The 17,083-nt window shown below is 39.2% G+C and overlaps 1 protein-coding gene and 1 non-coding gene across 3 annotated transcripts in view; both read right to left on the bottom strand.

The window, feature by feature from the left end:
• Lmpt (four and a half LIM domains protein limpet) overlaps window positions 1-17,083 on the bottom strand; it is a 226,708-nt gene that overhangs the window by 172,174 nt on the left and 37,451 nt on the right. The gene's annotated exons all lie outside the window — the stretch shown is intronic.
• Window positions 15,285-15,383, bottom strand: LOC143154724 (U6 spliceosomal RNA). Its single transcript, XR_012994249.1, has one exon. It is a non-coding gene; the product is annotated as a U6 spliceosomal RNA (small nuclear RNA).

Here is a 17,083-nt window from a genome sequence, read left to right as displayed (position 1 = left end):
ACCCGGTGAATTATTCCGTTTCCAAGCGTGGTAAAAGTGCACACGGCATTGAGAGTACCAGAGAAAAGAGAACGAGGGGAGGAAGCCCGCTACGAAGTGAGGAGAAGCATATCGCAGTTGGTTATGTAGGCTAAAGCCTGCGCGCGATCGATTTCACGAGCGATCTTTCCGCACGCACAAACGAGAAATCAAGGCCGTCGCTTATTGCATCTTCTTCGATGGTCGACGGAAACGACTATAGGCTCTCTCTCTCTCTCTCTCTCTCTCTCTCTCTCTCTTCCTCTCCTGCTCCCTCCTACGAGATCCTTTGAAAAAGTCGGTCGAACATCGCCACGGATTTGCGGAGATCGATAATTAAATCGAGGCTAGGCTCGAATAACAGAATTTCAACCGCGAGTCACCTGTTACGCGTCGATGTGCCTCGTTTTGCTTTTATTCTGTTACTTCGTGCAATAAAACGTTTGATGATAATAATAACGGTTGTAGAATTTTTTAAATCTAAGGACTTGAAACTGTATGTAAGTGCACTAGGATCGGAATTATTCGAACGCTCGATGGGGATTCGGATATTCGAATATTCGAATATTTGATGGGTATTTGAGTATTTTATAGGTATTCGAATATTTGAATATTTCATAGGTATTTGAATATTTGAATATTTCATAAGTATTTGAGTATTTGAATATTTCATAGGTATTTGAGTATTTGAGTATTTGAGTATTTGAGTATTTTATAGGTATTCGAATATTTGAATATTTCACAGGTATTTGAGTATTTGAATATTTTATAGGTATTCGAATATTCAGATATTTCATGAATATTTGAGTAGTTGAATATTTTATGGGTATTCGAATATTCGAATATTTCATGAATATTTGAGTTGTTGAATATTTTATGGGTATTCGAATATGCGAATACTTCATAAGTATTTGAGTATTTTATAGGTATTCGAATATTTGAATATTTCATAGGTATTCGAATATTCGAATATTTCATAGGTATTTGAGTATTCGAATATTATAGTACTATTCGAATAAAAATGTATCCGGGGACTTGCACTATTGAAATAATAGGAGTGCTGCAATTCTATTTAAATATCGTATCTTGTTACCAGTCGATTGTGAATTATCCGATGAATGAAACAGATGATTCGTAAAACGTAATCTGTATTATGTTTAAGAGGTACAAATAGAGTGGTACACTTAGTGATTGCAAAAAGAACGAGGAACTTTGAGAAATTGATGATACCACACTATTCGAACCCTACGAATAACCTGATACTCGATGCATGCAAAAATTATTCAAATGGTATTATAATTGTATTCACCGAATACTCGAATCAACAAAGCATTCGAATATTCGAGTACGGAGAAATTCAATGAAGTGTTCGAATTTTCGAGTCTAGAGAAATTCAATGAAGTATTCGAGTATTCGAGTCCAGAGAAATTCAACGAAATATTCGAATATTTGAGTACGGAAAAATCCAACGAAGTATTCGAATATTTGAGTCCAGAGAAATTCGACGAGGTATTCGAATATTTGAGTATGGAAAAATTCGACAAAGTATTTATTCGAATATTCGAGTACAGAATTATTTAACGAAGTATTCGCATATTCGAGTCCAGAGAAATTCAACAAAGTATTCGTATATTTCAATCCAGAGAAATTCAAGAAAGTATTCGAATATTCGAGTCAAAAGAAATTCAACAAAGTATCTATTCGAATATTCGAGTACAGAGGAACTTGAGGAGTTCTCTACCCCAGAAAACGGTAAAACCGAAAACATGCCACGTAGAAGATTTCTATATCAAGTCGATCCGTTGTTCGGTGCTGTATATCCCGGATGCTGACATCACTGGAACACACAGAGGACATCTCGAGGTGGCTAATTGGCTCGAATCTATTCCACAAAATCTAAAAACGTTCGGCGCGCAGGACCCGTGTAAAACACACGCGAAAAGAAAGAAAGAAAGAAGAAAAGTGAGCGATCGAGTCGGTCGGTGTTCGTTTGCTGGAAATTTGCTCGTCGAGACGGAAACGGCATCGATGGGTACGATGAAGGCTCCGTGGAACTTGGTGATACAGCCCTGTGTGTGGGTTGCGACAAGGTCCTGTCACAACGCCCCCGCCGTGTTGCACGGAGAGCAGCTCTGACCACACGGTGAACGGGGCCTTACGCGCGTATCGACCTTTTTGCCCGAAATGGTGAGACCGAGGGTATCCATCGAATCGACGGTTTGCTCTTCGATTATCTGTGTCACGGAGAGTCGTCTCGGAGTGCCCCTCGCGAGCGAAATAATCGAACGTTCGAGAACTGAGGCCGTGTAGAGAAGACACCGTGTCGTTGGCGCCTTTTCGAACAACAACCGATGATCCAATACACTTTTCTTATTCGTTTCTCAAACGGGCTGGTTGAATTTTAGAGAAGATCTTCGTAAGTTCGGGACGAATTCTTTTTTCATCGTTCCAAGGATGCTAAGGAAAAAAAAAAGTAACAGAGAAGCGCGAAAACGAGGTTAATCCGGGAGTAGACGCATGTGCAACGTGACACAGTCGGTGCCCACATATTCCGTGGTTTCAAGGGCGGTGGATTGCGAGCACCGAACGATTTTTTTTAAGGCGTCGTTCGCACGTTCCAGCGATAATAATTAATGAGCACGCGGAATACCAGGCCGTGCCGATAGTGGACGGTAATTTGCAATCGACCCCGCACTCGTGTTCATCGATCCGCGTAATCGTTGCCTATTGAAACCTTTATACCGACACCGCTCGATTCGGAACGTCACGGAACGTATTCGAAAAATCAGGCCGAACGCGGCTCAGAGCTGACGTATTAACGATAGTAGCTGGATATCGAAACTACCGCGTCGTGTTCCAAGAATCTTGCGTGCGAGACATTTCCAGAATTTCACGATTCGCGTCAAGAGTTGGGTAAAGGGAATCATTTTTCGTTCGATCGGACTTGACAGAGACCTAACCCTTGTGCTACAAGTCAGAGGATTTGTCACAGGCCTGACCCAGACCTAACCTTTCTGCTACAAGTCAGAGGACCTGACCCAGACCTAACCCTTCTGCTACAAGTCAGAGGACCTGACCCAGACCTAACCCATTTGCTACAAGTCAGAGGACCTAACCCTTCTGCTGCAAGTCAGAGGACCTAACCCTTATGCTACAAGTCAGAGGACCTAACCCAGACCTAACCCTTGTGCTACAAGTCAGAGAACCTGACCCAGACCTCGTCTAGACTTCTAAGTTGGTAGATCTGACACAGACCTAATCTAGACTTGTAAGTTAATAGACCTGACCCAGATCTGACCTAGACTTCTAAATCAGTAGACCTGACCCAGATTCAATCTAGACTTTCAAGTCAGGGATCCCAATCCAGACTTAACCTAGACTTCCAAGTTGAAGGAACTGACCAAGAATTAACCTAGACCTCCAAGTCGAAGGACCTGACCGAGACTGAACCTAGACATCCAAATCAGAAAGCTTGACTAAGACTGAACCTAGACTTCCAAGCCAGGAGGTCTAACACTGACTTAACCTAGAGTTTCAAGTTGAAGGACCTAACCCAGACTTAACCTATATCTCCAAGTCAATGTACCTAACTTAGATTGAACCTAGACTTCCAAGCCAGGAGGTCTAATACTGACTTAACCTAGACTTTAAAATTGAAGGACCTAACCCAGACTTAACCTATGTCTCCAAGTCAATGTACCTAACCTAGACTTGACCTAGACTCCCAAGCCAATGAACCTAACCCAAACCTAACTCAAATCACATTGGTGCTTCTAGAGTGTCACGAATAAACTACTGGTTTCCAGAATTAGGAAACAGGAGACCTAACACTGACTTAACCTAGACTTTAAAGTTGAAGGGCCTAACCCAGACTTAACCTATGTCTCCAAGTCAATGTACCTAACCTAGACTTAACTAAGACACCCAAGCCAATGGATCTAACCCAAACCTAACTCAAACCACATGGGTGCTTCTAGAGTGTCACGAACAAACTGCTGGTTTCCCCAATCTCTCAGTCTATGTGACATCGTTTAAATTCGTTCGGGACATCTTTGACGCCCCTCCGGTAGTGATTGAGCTAACGCGAAAAGCTCTAATTCAATTTAATTCACCGAGTATACCGTTAAATGGTTAACGGCGCATGTCACAATTGTTCAGCGCCGGTTTGTAATATAGCGGTGAGTCACTCGGACCTGAGGCCGAACGTTCCCGTTCCATCGGAGAACGCTGGACCGTGCACCGTTGCCTGCGTTCTGTCGAAACGCAGGCCTTCGGGTATATCGGGCTTATCGAGTCGCGTGCCCCTTCGCCCGAGCACTACTTAAGGGTGGCTAATAATTTCGAAAAAAGATGTTGCTCTTTTCAGACTTTTTTCCAAACAATTTTTATTTTGTAGCCTTGATAGTAAATCCTGTGAATTTTATTTGAAAATTTGAATCAGTAGAAACTCCAAATAATATTTATTAATATTAAGGAGGATTCCTCTTTTAAGGAGGAATTTGATAACTTTAGAATAAAAAATATTTTTCAGCATTTTCCTGGAAAAATTGTAACAAATCTAATGGTAGAAAATTTTCAAGCCCGAAATACCAGATGGATAATTTGTGAGATATTTTACAAATATGCATCGATTAATTTTCATTCGAACGCGATTATTCCATCGTGGAGAAAAAGATCGCAAAGATCTTCGTATATTCGACCTCAAAATATCAAACTACTAATTTTTGGTATTTTTGACAAGTATACATTTATTTCTTTTTAATCGTAACTCGATAATTCCATCGCGGAGAAATAGATCTCAACGTTTTATTTTCAACTCCAACCGAACCCAGACAGTCCACTTGCACACTTCGAGATATATCCTTTTCCACAATTCGTGGACAGGCTATCGCGCGGACTGTATTTGCAATCTTTTTACGCCACGTGCTGTTGGCTATTGTACCGTAAGGCTGCACCTACGAGACGTTGATTGATAGATTATATTCCAGGTCGGAGGGAAAAGGAACACCGTTTAGAATCTAGCCATCAAGCCTGGTTGGCTTTTTACTCCCGTTGCCCGTTAGTTACTCGCTCGAGCGACGAAAAAGTGGATGACGTTATATCCGAGAGCACGATACGCTGTTACGTGTCTGTCATCTGGGAAACATTTCTCGAGTGAAAAAGCCGCGCATCCGGCGTGCTCGTATCTTCGAGAAGTGACGAGAAACCGCCCGGTCGCATCGGTCCGGTGAGCCTACGGTGAAACATTTTCCACAGTCCAAACTCTCCAGTCGCGTCGCTCCGGAGACAGGAGAGATCTGGAGGACGTTCGGTTGAAAGGATCCGTTGCCAATGAAGGATGAATCCGAGCGAAAGATTCGATCGGGTGTATTCGAACGTGAATTATCGGACCAAGTATTTTCGATTTGAACGGGTTGCCTTTAACCATTTTTTTTTCGATTTACTTCCCTCCAATTTTCAAATACAACTTCGTATCTTTCACACTTATGTGTACATGACATCGATTCATTTGGACATGATTAGCTATCAATAATACTTCTCATTGGTCAGTGCTTTTGAACCTTCAGGATGGTAAAATAATTTTCAAAATATTTTTCTACATTTTTTTTTTAAATAAATTAATAATAAATACATCATTTCCCCGTAGAGTTCTCTCTCGAAATTTATAAATTTCATTCTCACTGTCATATCAGGAAATACGTGATGCGACATGGGTGTGATTTCATTCACCGTATCTTTCACCTTATTTTTAAATCTTCATTTCTTATATATATATATTTGATATTCGACCATTGGTCGAAAATTTTCTACCGATACATTTATTACAATATCTTCAGGATAATGCTATTAAGCATTGAATTATTAAGAAAATGTAGAAAAATATTTTTTATTCTAAAGTTATAGAATTCCTCCTTAAAAGAGGAATCCTCCTTAATATTAATAAATAATATTAATATTAATAAATATTATTTAGAGTTTCTACTGATTCAAATTTTCAAATAAAATTCACAGGATATACCCTCAAGGCTATCTTATATACATATATCTTATAAATATATATATAAATATATTTCTATTTAATACAAAATCACGGTTTGCGATCTCCATCGAGGGAAACAGTTACGAAAGAAACGTGTACAAAAATTTCCGACGAAGATTAACATGATCTCTCTCCGAGGACAAAAATGAAGAAAGATCGCCCCGGTTTCAGGTATCTCGCGTTCGAAACTCGCGCGCGCGGCTCTGAATCAATCGATCGCGCAGGCCTTAATCCAACGGCGACATCGTTCGGTGATTGCGAGACCGCACCGATGAACATCGACCGTATCCCAGGCCGGTGTTGCAGGGATCTGCGCCCGCGCACGAAATTCAAAAAAAAAACCGTTCGAAAATTCCCGCAACGCGCCAACCACCGCGTTAAAAATTCCCTCCAGCCTGAATACACAATATACATCGACGATCAAATACACCTGAAACGAATACCGATGAAAATTCCCGAATAGTTTAAAATTCAGCGATCTATCCGCGAAAGAAAACGCGAGGTGCGATTTAGGTTAAACGATAGGATCATCGGGCCGTGAATTATCAAAGGGACATCATCTTGCGTCACTGTTTACCAGGTTGGCCTTGCTCTTTAAAAGGCGACGTAGAAAGCTGCTCCTAATGCCGCGTGTTATTATTATTGTTGTTATTATACTTATCGTTCGTATTATCATCAGTATTGTCATCGTCCAAAGAGAGAACGTACCGTTAGGAGTGTATATACACCTTCGTCGTAACACGCGATGACGAAAATCGAAATTAAAACACGATGGATCAATTATCGAAATTCGATGACGACCTCGATACGTGTATAACGCGCACGTCGATTTGAATTACGGTAACAACGTGTACGGTCGGTATTGGATGCAGATGCTGGACAAGGTTACTCGTTCGAAGAAGTCGCGGAACAAATACGGGAAACGAGCAACGTCACACCGCGGGGGAGTTATTCTGGCTATTCCGAGACCAGTTTCTGATCGACTATTTTCCGCAGACCCGATTCGAGAACGCGGTAATGCCGTTATTACGCGGGAGGCGTCTCGAAAATTCATCTTTCCACTTTGGATCACGATCACGGGTATTCGAAACGCGAGACGATGGCCCCGTGCGTGAAGCAATAACGTAAAAGTCTCACGTGGGGTGTCACACGTCTCACTGTTGACTATTGTGACTATACTTTTTCAAGAAAAGTACTATTTGGTGTAGTGTATTTTTTTCGTTACTATGATTTTTTCAATATGACTCTTTTTTATTGTTTTTAAGAGTTCAAACTTCGTCCTTTTGGAAAGTATTATAAATCGACTCAAGTGTCACTGGGAAGAAATAACGTAAAAGTCTCACGTGGGGTGTCTCACACTTCACCGTTGACTATTGTGACTATACCCTGGCGAGAAAATAACTATTTAGTGTAGTGTATTTTTTTCCTTGGTATGGTTTTTTCAATGTGATTTTTTTTTGTATTGTTTTTAAGAGTTCAAACTTCGTTTTTTTGGAAAGTAAATCGACTCGAGTGTCACTGGGAAGAAATAACGTAAAAGTCTCACGTGGGGTGTCACACGTCTCACCGTTGACTACTGTGACTATACTCTTTCGAGGAAAGTACTATTTAGTGTAGTGTATTTTTTTCCTTGGTATGGTTCTTTCAATGTGACTCTTTTGTTATTGTTTTTAAGAGTTCAAACTTTGTCCTTTTGGAAAGTAAATTGACTCGAGTTTCACTGGGAAGAAAGAACGTAAAAGTCTCACGTGGGGTGTCACACGTCTTACCGTTGACTACTGTGACTATACTCTTTCGAGAAAAGTACTATTTGGTGTAGTGTATTTTTTTCGTTACTATGATTTTTTCAATATGACTCTTTTTTATTGTTTTTAAGAGTTCAAACTTCGTCCTTTTGGAAAGTAAATCGACTCAAGTTTCACTGGGAAGAAATAACGTAAAAGTCTCACGCGAGGTGTCACACGTCTCACCGTTGACTATACCTTTTCGAGGAAAGTACTATTTGGTGTAGTGTATTTTTTTCGTTACTATGATTTTTTCAATATGACTCTTTTTTATTGTTTTTAAGAGTTCAAACTTCGTCCTTTTGGAAAGTAAATCGACTCAAGTTTCACTGGGAAGAAATAACGTAAAAGTCTCACGCGAGGTGTCACACGTCTCACCGTTGACTATACCTTTTCGAGGAAAGTACTATTTGGTGTAGTGTATTTTTTTCGTTACTATGATTTTTTCAATATGACTCTTTTTTATTGTTTTTAAGAGTTCAAACTTCGTCCTTTTGGAAAGTGAATCGACTCAAGTTTCACTGGGAAGAAACAACGTAAAAGTCTCACGTGGGGTGTCACACGTCTCACCGTTGACTACTGTGACTATACTTTTTCGAGGAAAGTACTATTTAATCTCGAAAATTCATCTTTCCACTTTGGATCACGGTCACGGGTATTCGAAACGCGAGACGATGGTCCCCATGCTGGTAACGATGGTGGTTTTTTAATTGCTTCTCAGATCGAAGGAACAACGGAACGTTTCGCGGTACCAGTCGTCGTTTCGCGACGATTGTTTCAAGAGTGAAAAAAACAACCGTTGACATTGAACAGACAACGATGTGATGTCACGCGCGCGGAAGTGGCGTCATTTAGCTGGTCAATTTAAAGCATAAATAATTCGTGTCTGGTCGTGGCGAGACCTTTATTTCGGCTCTACGCTCGCGGCATGATAATTTGTTCACCGAATTCGTTTGCACGGAGATTAAGATAATTTCGCGCGCCGGGTTGAAGGTGAAGAGACGACATCGTCGACGAGATTACGCAAACCCCCGCTGAACCATTGATACGTGCGAATCGCGTAGACGAGGCTATTCGAGGGACGGTACTGGGGACCAGGATCCTCGAACGATTCGATGCTCGTGGATTTTGCGAGGGTTCCAACTTTCGGTGTTTAAGTAGTCGAGTATCGTTACTCGAATATTTGAATGTTGGAGTGTCGTTATTCGAATATTTGAATGTTCGAATATCGTTACTCAAATGTTTGAGTAATTGAGTATCGTTATTCGAATATTTGAATATTCGAATATCGTTACTCGAATGTTTGAGTAATCGAGTATCGTTATTCGAATATTTGAGTAATTGAGTATCGTTATTCGATTATTTGAATATTCGAATATCGTTACTCGAATGTTTGAGTAATCGAGTATCGTTATTCGAATATTTGACTAATCGAGTGTCGTTATTCGAATATTTGAACGTACGAGTATCGTTATTCGAATATCTGAATGTTCAAATATCGTTATTTGAATATTTGAATAATCGAGTACCGTTATTAGAATATTTGAATGATCGAATATCGTTACTCGAATGTTTGAGTAATCGAGTGTCATTATTCGAATATTTGGGTAATCGAATTTCGTTATTCGAATATTTGAGTAATCGAGTATCGTTCCTTGAATACATTAATACGCGAATATATGAGTACTCGAATGTCATTACTCGAATATTTGAGTAGTCGAATGTCATTGTTCGAATATTTGAGTATACGAATATTATTATTTGAGCGTTTCATTAATATTTGAGTAACCTATTAATATTCGAATAGGCAAGTATTCAAACATTATTCAAACAGTATTCGAACAGTATTTGAATAGTCAAGGGTACGAACAGTATTCCAATAATATTCGAACAGTATCTGAATAGTCAATGGTACGAACAGTACTCCAATAATATTCGAACAGTATCTGAATAGTCAAGGGCACGAACAGTATTCCAATAATATTCAAATAGTTGGTTACTCGACCAATATTCAAATAATCAAATGTTCGAACAATATTCGAATAGATAGGTACTCGAATAACATTCGAATGGACAAGTATTCAAACATTATTCAAACAATATTTGAATAGTCAAGGGTACGAACAGTATTCCAATAATATTCGAACAGTATTTGAATAGTCAAGGCCACGAACAGTATTCCAATAATATTCAAATAGTTGGGTGCTCGACCAATATTCAAATAATTAAATTCTCGAACAATATCCGAATAGATAGATACTGAATAACATTCGAATAGGCAAATACTCCAACGATATTCGAATTTAAGGCATTCGAACTCTACTCGACCAACGTTCGAATAGTCAAGTACTCAAAACAGTATTCGAATTTAAAGCATTCGAACTCTACTCGACCAACTTTCGAATAATCAAATATTCAAAACAGTATTCGAATTTAAAACATTCGAACTCTACTCGACCAACGTCCGTATAATCAAACATTCGGAACACTATTCGAATTACACCCACCGAATACAAAAGTTCACCGAGTAGCGCAACCCGAACATTCCCTTTCAACGAAAACAAAAACAAAACAACAACAACAAAGCATCGTAAAGCGACGGTTCTTTTTCTACCGTTTTTCTAACGCGCATACCCACCGATTACGAGATAAGAAATCCGTTTTCGCGCGATTGATATTTTTCGAACGCAACCTCTCTACTTTCGAACCAACGACGGAGCGAGCGAGCGATCAAGAGGAAACCAGAAGAAAAAAAAAACCAAATAGAAGCGAATGGCAGCGCGCCAATTTCAACGTTACACCATTATACTCCCCGATCGGTTTTTCGCGCCCCGTCCCTTTAAAGTATATCTACATACACCTAACTCTCATTCGCCCGGTTTCTCTTTCGCTGTTCGACATTCGAGCAACGCGCTCGTGCGTTCGCGCGCGCGAAAATATCGGCGAAGGATTAATCCGGCAATCGACACAGTTCCTTTACGTCATCCCTCCGCGTTCGTGCAACAACACAAGGGGCTTTCCCTTTCTTGCTAGCTGGCTCTCAGCGCCGCGTATCGGCCCCGTGATTCATCGAATCGTTACCACCGGCCGCCTCGCGAGATTCGTTAACGAACCGCACGAAAGCATTCCAATTAGCATTCCGTTCTTACATTATTCATAAAACCGACCTACCGGAACGACCCACGCTACCCAGCGACACATTCCGCGGAATCGAAATCCCCCGTACACCGGACGGGGCCACGATATCACGCGGAACGGTACCATCGCGGCGAGAAACGCTGTCTAGGCGAATCGAACGCATTGCGATATAGTACGTTCGCGCACGGGACTTGTAACCTTCTTCCGATCTCGGTGCAAGATGTGGAGTATTTTACAAAATTATTTATGCATTTCTTTACGGGTAGGATTCTTCGGTGTACGAACAGAAATAAATGGATAAAAGTGTGTAGGTGGAGAATTCGTGGGAAAAGATAATATGTTGAGGTAAGATTGGAGTTGAAGAGGGGGTAAATTAATTTAAAATATTGTAGAGAATTACCGAGAATTTACAATACTCTTTCTATCAGAAGCTTGAATTTGAAAATGATCAATTTTTGGTCAGATACAACTTTGATCATAAAAAAATAATATCTAAGGTCACGATGGGTCAAAAAAGACCCGAGCCACATTTACACCGATCGCGATGCAAGATGTGGAATATTTTACGAAATTATTTATGCATTTCTTCACAGGTAGAATTCTTTGGTGTATGAACAAAAAGAAATGAGTAGACGTACGTAGATGGAGAATTCGTGGGAAAAGATAATATGTTGAGGTAAGATTGGAGTTGAAGAGGGGGTAAATTAATTTTAAATATTGTAGAGAATTACGGAGAATGTACAATACTCTTTCTATCAGAACCTTGAATTTGAAAATAATCAATTTTTGGTCTGATAGCTTCAATTGTAGAAACACAATATTATAATAACATTAATTATAGAAGAACAATATTACAATAGCTTCAATCGTGGAAAAATAATATTGCAATAACTTTAATTATACAAGAACAATATTACAATAGCTTCGATCATAATAGAACAATATTGCAATAACTTTAATTATACAAGAACAATATTACAATAGCTTCGATTATAGCAAAACCTACTACTTTATTATACTACAACTTTATACTACAACTATTATACTACAACTATTATACTACAACTATTATACTACAACTATTATACTACAACTATTATACTAAAACTATTATATTAAAACTATTATACTAAAACTATTATACTAAAACTATTATACTACAACTTTGATCGTAAAAAAAATAGTATCTAAGGTTAGGATGGGTCAAAAAAGACCCGAGCCAAACATCACGACATAATCGTACAACCATAAGTCGCGATGTTATAGTGATCCGTAAGGTTCCTCCACAACGTGTACTTTATCCCATGATTTCTCATCACGGTTCAAGAGTCACAACGTTAACGTAACGTTAACCTTACCGGGTTGGTAGCCCTGTAAACGCAACGTGTATCGCGCGTTTCGATTACGCGTACACTCGACGGAGTCTCGTTAACGACGACGAGTGAAACGTCGCGCGAGAGAACGACGATCATGCATTCGTTTAAAATTCGCGATCGGCGCGAGGTAGGTTTCCGAATGCGGTCGCGAGAGGATCGCGATTTCATGGCTGTTTTCGTTCCTATTTCGCTCGGGGAGACTCGCGCACGTTGCAGCAGCGACTGGGAGGAATTGCAACGGCCGCGTACGGTCTGTCCGCGAGCAACCGGGAATCGAGAGGACCTGGAGGCCCACCGACACCGACATTCCCCAACGATTGTGTCACGCGTGCTTATAGGCACCCGATGCATTTTCGTCCGGTCTGCGCCGCGCTCGCGCTGTCAGGTCACTGTCACCTGTGCTCACTCTCACGTGTCCGATACGTTACCGCGAATACGCGCCGAAGTTTCGGAAAGTTCACCGCTCGAACATCACCGGGAGGTAATAACGTAAAAGTCACACGTCTCATCGTTGACTATACTTTTTCGAGGAAAGTACTATTTGGTGTAGTGTATTTTTTTCCTTAGTATGATTTTTTCGATGTGACCTTTTTTTGTATTGTTTTTAAGAGTTCAAACTTCGTCCTTTTGGAAAGCAAATCGACTCGAGTGTCACTGGGAAGAAATAATGTAAAAGTCTCACGTGGGGTGTCACACGCCTCACCGTTGACTACTGTGACTATACTCCTTCGAGGAAAGTACTATTTAGTGTAGTGTATTTTTTTCCTTGGTATGGTTTTTTCGAAGTGACTTTTTTTGTATTGTTTTTAAGAGTTCAAACTTCGTCCTTTTGGAAAGCAAATCGACTCGAGTGTCACTGGGAAGAAATAATGTAAAAGTCTCACGTGGAGTGTCTCACACTTCACCATTGACTATTGTGACTATACCCTGGCGAGAACAAGATTATTTAGTGTAGTGTATTTTTTTTCCTTAGTATGATTTTTTCAATGTGACTTTTTTTGTATTATTTTTAAGATATCAAACTCTGTCCTTTTGAAAAATAAATCGACTTAATTATCACCGAGAGAAAATTAATTTAAAAAAAGTCACATGCGCGGTATCTCACACCTCTGTTCATTATTATGACTATACCTTGTCGAGAAAAGTACTATTTAGTGCAGTGTATTTTTTATTTTATTTGTTATATATCAGCAGTGACTATTTTTATATTATTTTTGAAGATTCGTTTTGTATAATGAAAATCTAGACTTTAAGAAACAACACCCTAATATTTACTTCCGTTACGATGTAAAATGAAGGAATATATCTTTGGGTTCTTCGACAAGTTTATAACATTTTTAAACTCACTTTCTACGAGTGTCTTAATATATTTAATCGGGGTTATAAGTATATCTATTATTATGGTTACATAGTATATCTAATATTCTCAATATACACAATCTTACCACTATCGAAACGTATAATTATTATTAATTGAAATTCAAGAAAAATAACACTCGTCACCCCTAGAAAAACCACGTTTCCCAGACTCCAGAACACTGAATTTTCTCTACAACTATATACTGTATCATAATTCTCGTTTTCTTTTCAAAAATGTTCACAAAAATCTTCTAAACTCTCTATCAAAACGTACCATCGTTATTAATCTAAATTTAAAAAAAAGAAGTATCGTCCCTCGCTCCAAAGAAAACAATACAAAGTTTTCCGATTCCGAAAACCTAAATTCCCTCTTCAATTTCCGCAGGGAGGGGGGAGATTTCAATTCGAAATCCGACACAATAGGCGCCGTTGATAAACTCACATCGCCGCCCACTAAGTGGACTTCTTTGACGCGAGAAAGCTGGGTCGATCCGCTTCCGCGTTTCCGGCGTTCGAACACGACCACGTCGAACAACGAGGGATATTCTCTCGGTCGCGTTCCAGATGTTCCCATTCCCCGCGTAACGTACGCGCCCCGTCGAGCCACGCCCCCTCCCCACCCTTGAATTTTTCAAACTCGAGCGCCAGTGACATCGCGCGAACTTTCGCGGCTCGCGCGCCACGGACCAGTCTCCACGATCGGAATGCTACGCGTGGGCTGTTATATTTAGACAAGGGCGTTTCAATCGAGCACGCGGCAGCCTATCGGGACGCACGGTTCCCAAGTGGGCGGGGAAACCGGAGAAACGACGATAGAAAAATATAGTTTCGACCTTCTTGACAATTTTTTCTTCGCGTATCTTTATACTTATGAATATCTTGATTCTCTAATAAATGAATCAATAAAATTTTCAGAATATAAAAATATATTAGATTTAAATAATGCATGAACAATTAAATATAGAAAAGTTAACTCTAAATATTTTAAGCTTAAAATTATTATCATATGCATTCGTCTCGAATATTATTATATGCAGTTGACAATTTTCTAAAACTATTGTAAGCACAACTACAATTATTGTTATCTACAACTATTTATAATCCCGATATAGCACATAGATATTTTCCCTGTGAATAGATTCTTTAGTAGTAAATTGTTCGTTAAAATATTCAAACGATTAGAAAGTTTCTACTTGTATCTTTCTGCGTGGTATAGAAAAATTTGAAACTTTACTTAATTTTCGTAATTTACTTTCGAATCAATCGTCCGTGTATACTGTGTTCGGAAGTTCGAACTACCCGTTTCTTTCTATCGTTGTTTTTTCATTACATTTTTTTTAATATTATCATTTCGTTTTATTACATATTATATATTCGTTATTTTTAATCGATACACCAGCATCACAATTATCACTCGTTAACGTTATCGTTTATAACGTAATCGTTCTCTCGTAATTAATTCTTACCCTAGAAAAGTCGTTTGGACATTAATTTTTTTTTTTAATCTCCTTAGAATATCTTGTAGATTGCTAAAGAATTTCGGCGCTTGTATCTTCTAACCCAGTTTACAAAAATGTGGAACGCTTCGCGATTTTGCGCGTTATCCTTGCGCAGAGGCCACGCTAATCTTCCCCAGTATCGTTCCAATTTCAGTGTACTGCTTAAGCGAGTACACCCGCTATATATAGACCAGCGAGTTTTAATCGAGCACGCGACAAACCTATCGAGATACACGGTACTTGAGAGAACGACGGGGCGCACATGCAGCTGGTGAATCGAGAATAGAAAAATACGTTTTCGATCATTCTCGTCGCGCGAGGAACAGGAACGTATCACCGGGAACGCGAATCTGGATCGTAGATCGCGAGCAGTATGTCGCGCGTTGGAACGCGGAAATTTAACCATCGACGTTATTGTTCTGTCTCTGTCCTTGGAGATCTGCGCGTCGATGATCGCACGACTCAGGTGCGAACAAGTGGTTTTTGGAGCCAAGTGGAAGCGATTGGGACGACACGATGCAAAGAAATAGAGATCTCTGGGAATGTGGATCGCTAGGAAATGGGAATCTGTGGGAATATGGATCTCAAGGAATGAGAATCCAAAGAAATGGAGCTCTCTGGAAATAGAGACCCAGGAAATAAGGATCTCTAGAAATATAGGTCCTGAGAAATAGAGATCTCTAGAAATGTGGATCTCGAGAAACGGGGATCTTTAAAAATATGGATTTCGAGGAATAGGAATATGTAAGAATAGAGCTCTCTAGAAATAAGGATAGAAAAAAATAGAGCTCTCTGGAAATACAGATCTTTAAAAATATGAATGCAAAAAAATAGAGATTTCTAGAAATATATAGTAGACTCAGAAAATAAAGATCTTTAGAAATATGGGTCCTAAGAAATAGAGATCTCTAAAAATATAGATCTCAAGAAACAGGAATCTCTAAAAAATGTGGATCTCGAGAAATAGAGATCTATAAAAATGGAGCTCTCTAGAAATACAGATCTTTAGAAATATAGATCTAAAAAATAGGGATCTCTAGAAATATAACTTCAAAGAAATAGAGATCTCTAAAATTATGAATCTCAAGAAACAAGGATCTCTAAAAAATGTGGATCTCGAGAAATAGGGATCTATAAAAATAGAGCTCTCTAGAAATAGAGTTCTCTAGAAATATAGATCCCAATAAATAGGGATCTGTAAAAAAAATGGATTCTAAGAAATAAAGATTTCTAAAGATATGGATCCCAAGAAATAAGCACCTCTAGAAATAGAAATTCCACGAATCGGTGATCTCTAAAAATATGAATCTCAAAAAATAAAGATCTCTAAGAATATAAATCCCAAAGAATAAATATCTCTAAAAATATAAACCCCAACTAATAGAGATTTCTAGGAATAGAAATTCCATGAATTAGAGACCTCTAGAGATAGAGATCCCAAGAATTAGAGATCTCTAGAACAATGGATCTCGAGAAATAGAGATCTCTATCCGGTACTCGCAAACGCTATACAACTCGCACGCGAAAAAAAAAGGTGAAAAAAAAGAGAAATTTTTTACGCGTCTAAAATTACCATGAATTTAAAGATGGAGCCACGATTCCACGAGAGAGTTTGTCAAAAAATCGTTAGAGAGAGAAAAATAAATTTAGAGCACTTATAAAATTATTTACGCGCGACGTCCTTAACGAAACTCTGAACAATTATATGGACCCCATCGCGAGGTGCGAAGGTTAACATTACTCTAGTTTTAGCGTATTGCTGTAGTGGGACCAACCTCCACGCGCCTGCAATTAAGTCATAAACTCAATGCCAACATGTTTTCCTAGCGATCTTCCTTATTAACCGTGAGGGGACTCGAGTACCATTGT

The sequence above is a fragment of the Ptiloglossa arizonensis genome, chromosome 1, assembly GCF_051014685.1.
Source record: "Ptiloglossa arizonensis isolate GNS036 chromosome 1, iyPtiAriz1_principal, whole genome shotgun sequence".
Lineage (NCBI taxonomy): Eukaryota > Metazoa > Arthropoda > Insecta > Hymenoptera > Colletidae > Ptiloglossa > Ptiloglossa arizonensis.
The sequence above is the reverse complement of the archived record's forward strand: the minus strand, read 5'-3'. Positions and strand labels throughout refer to the sequence as shown.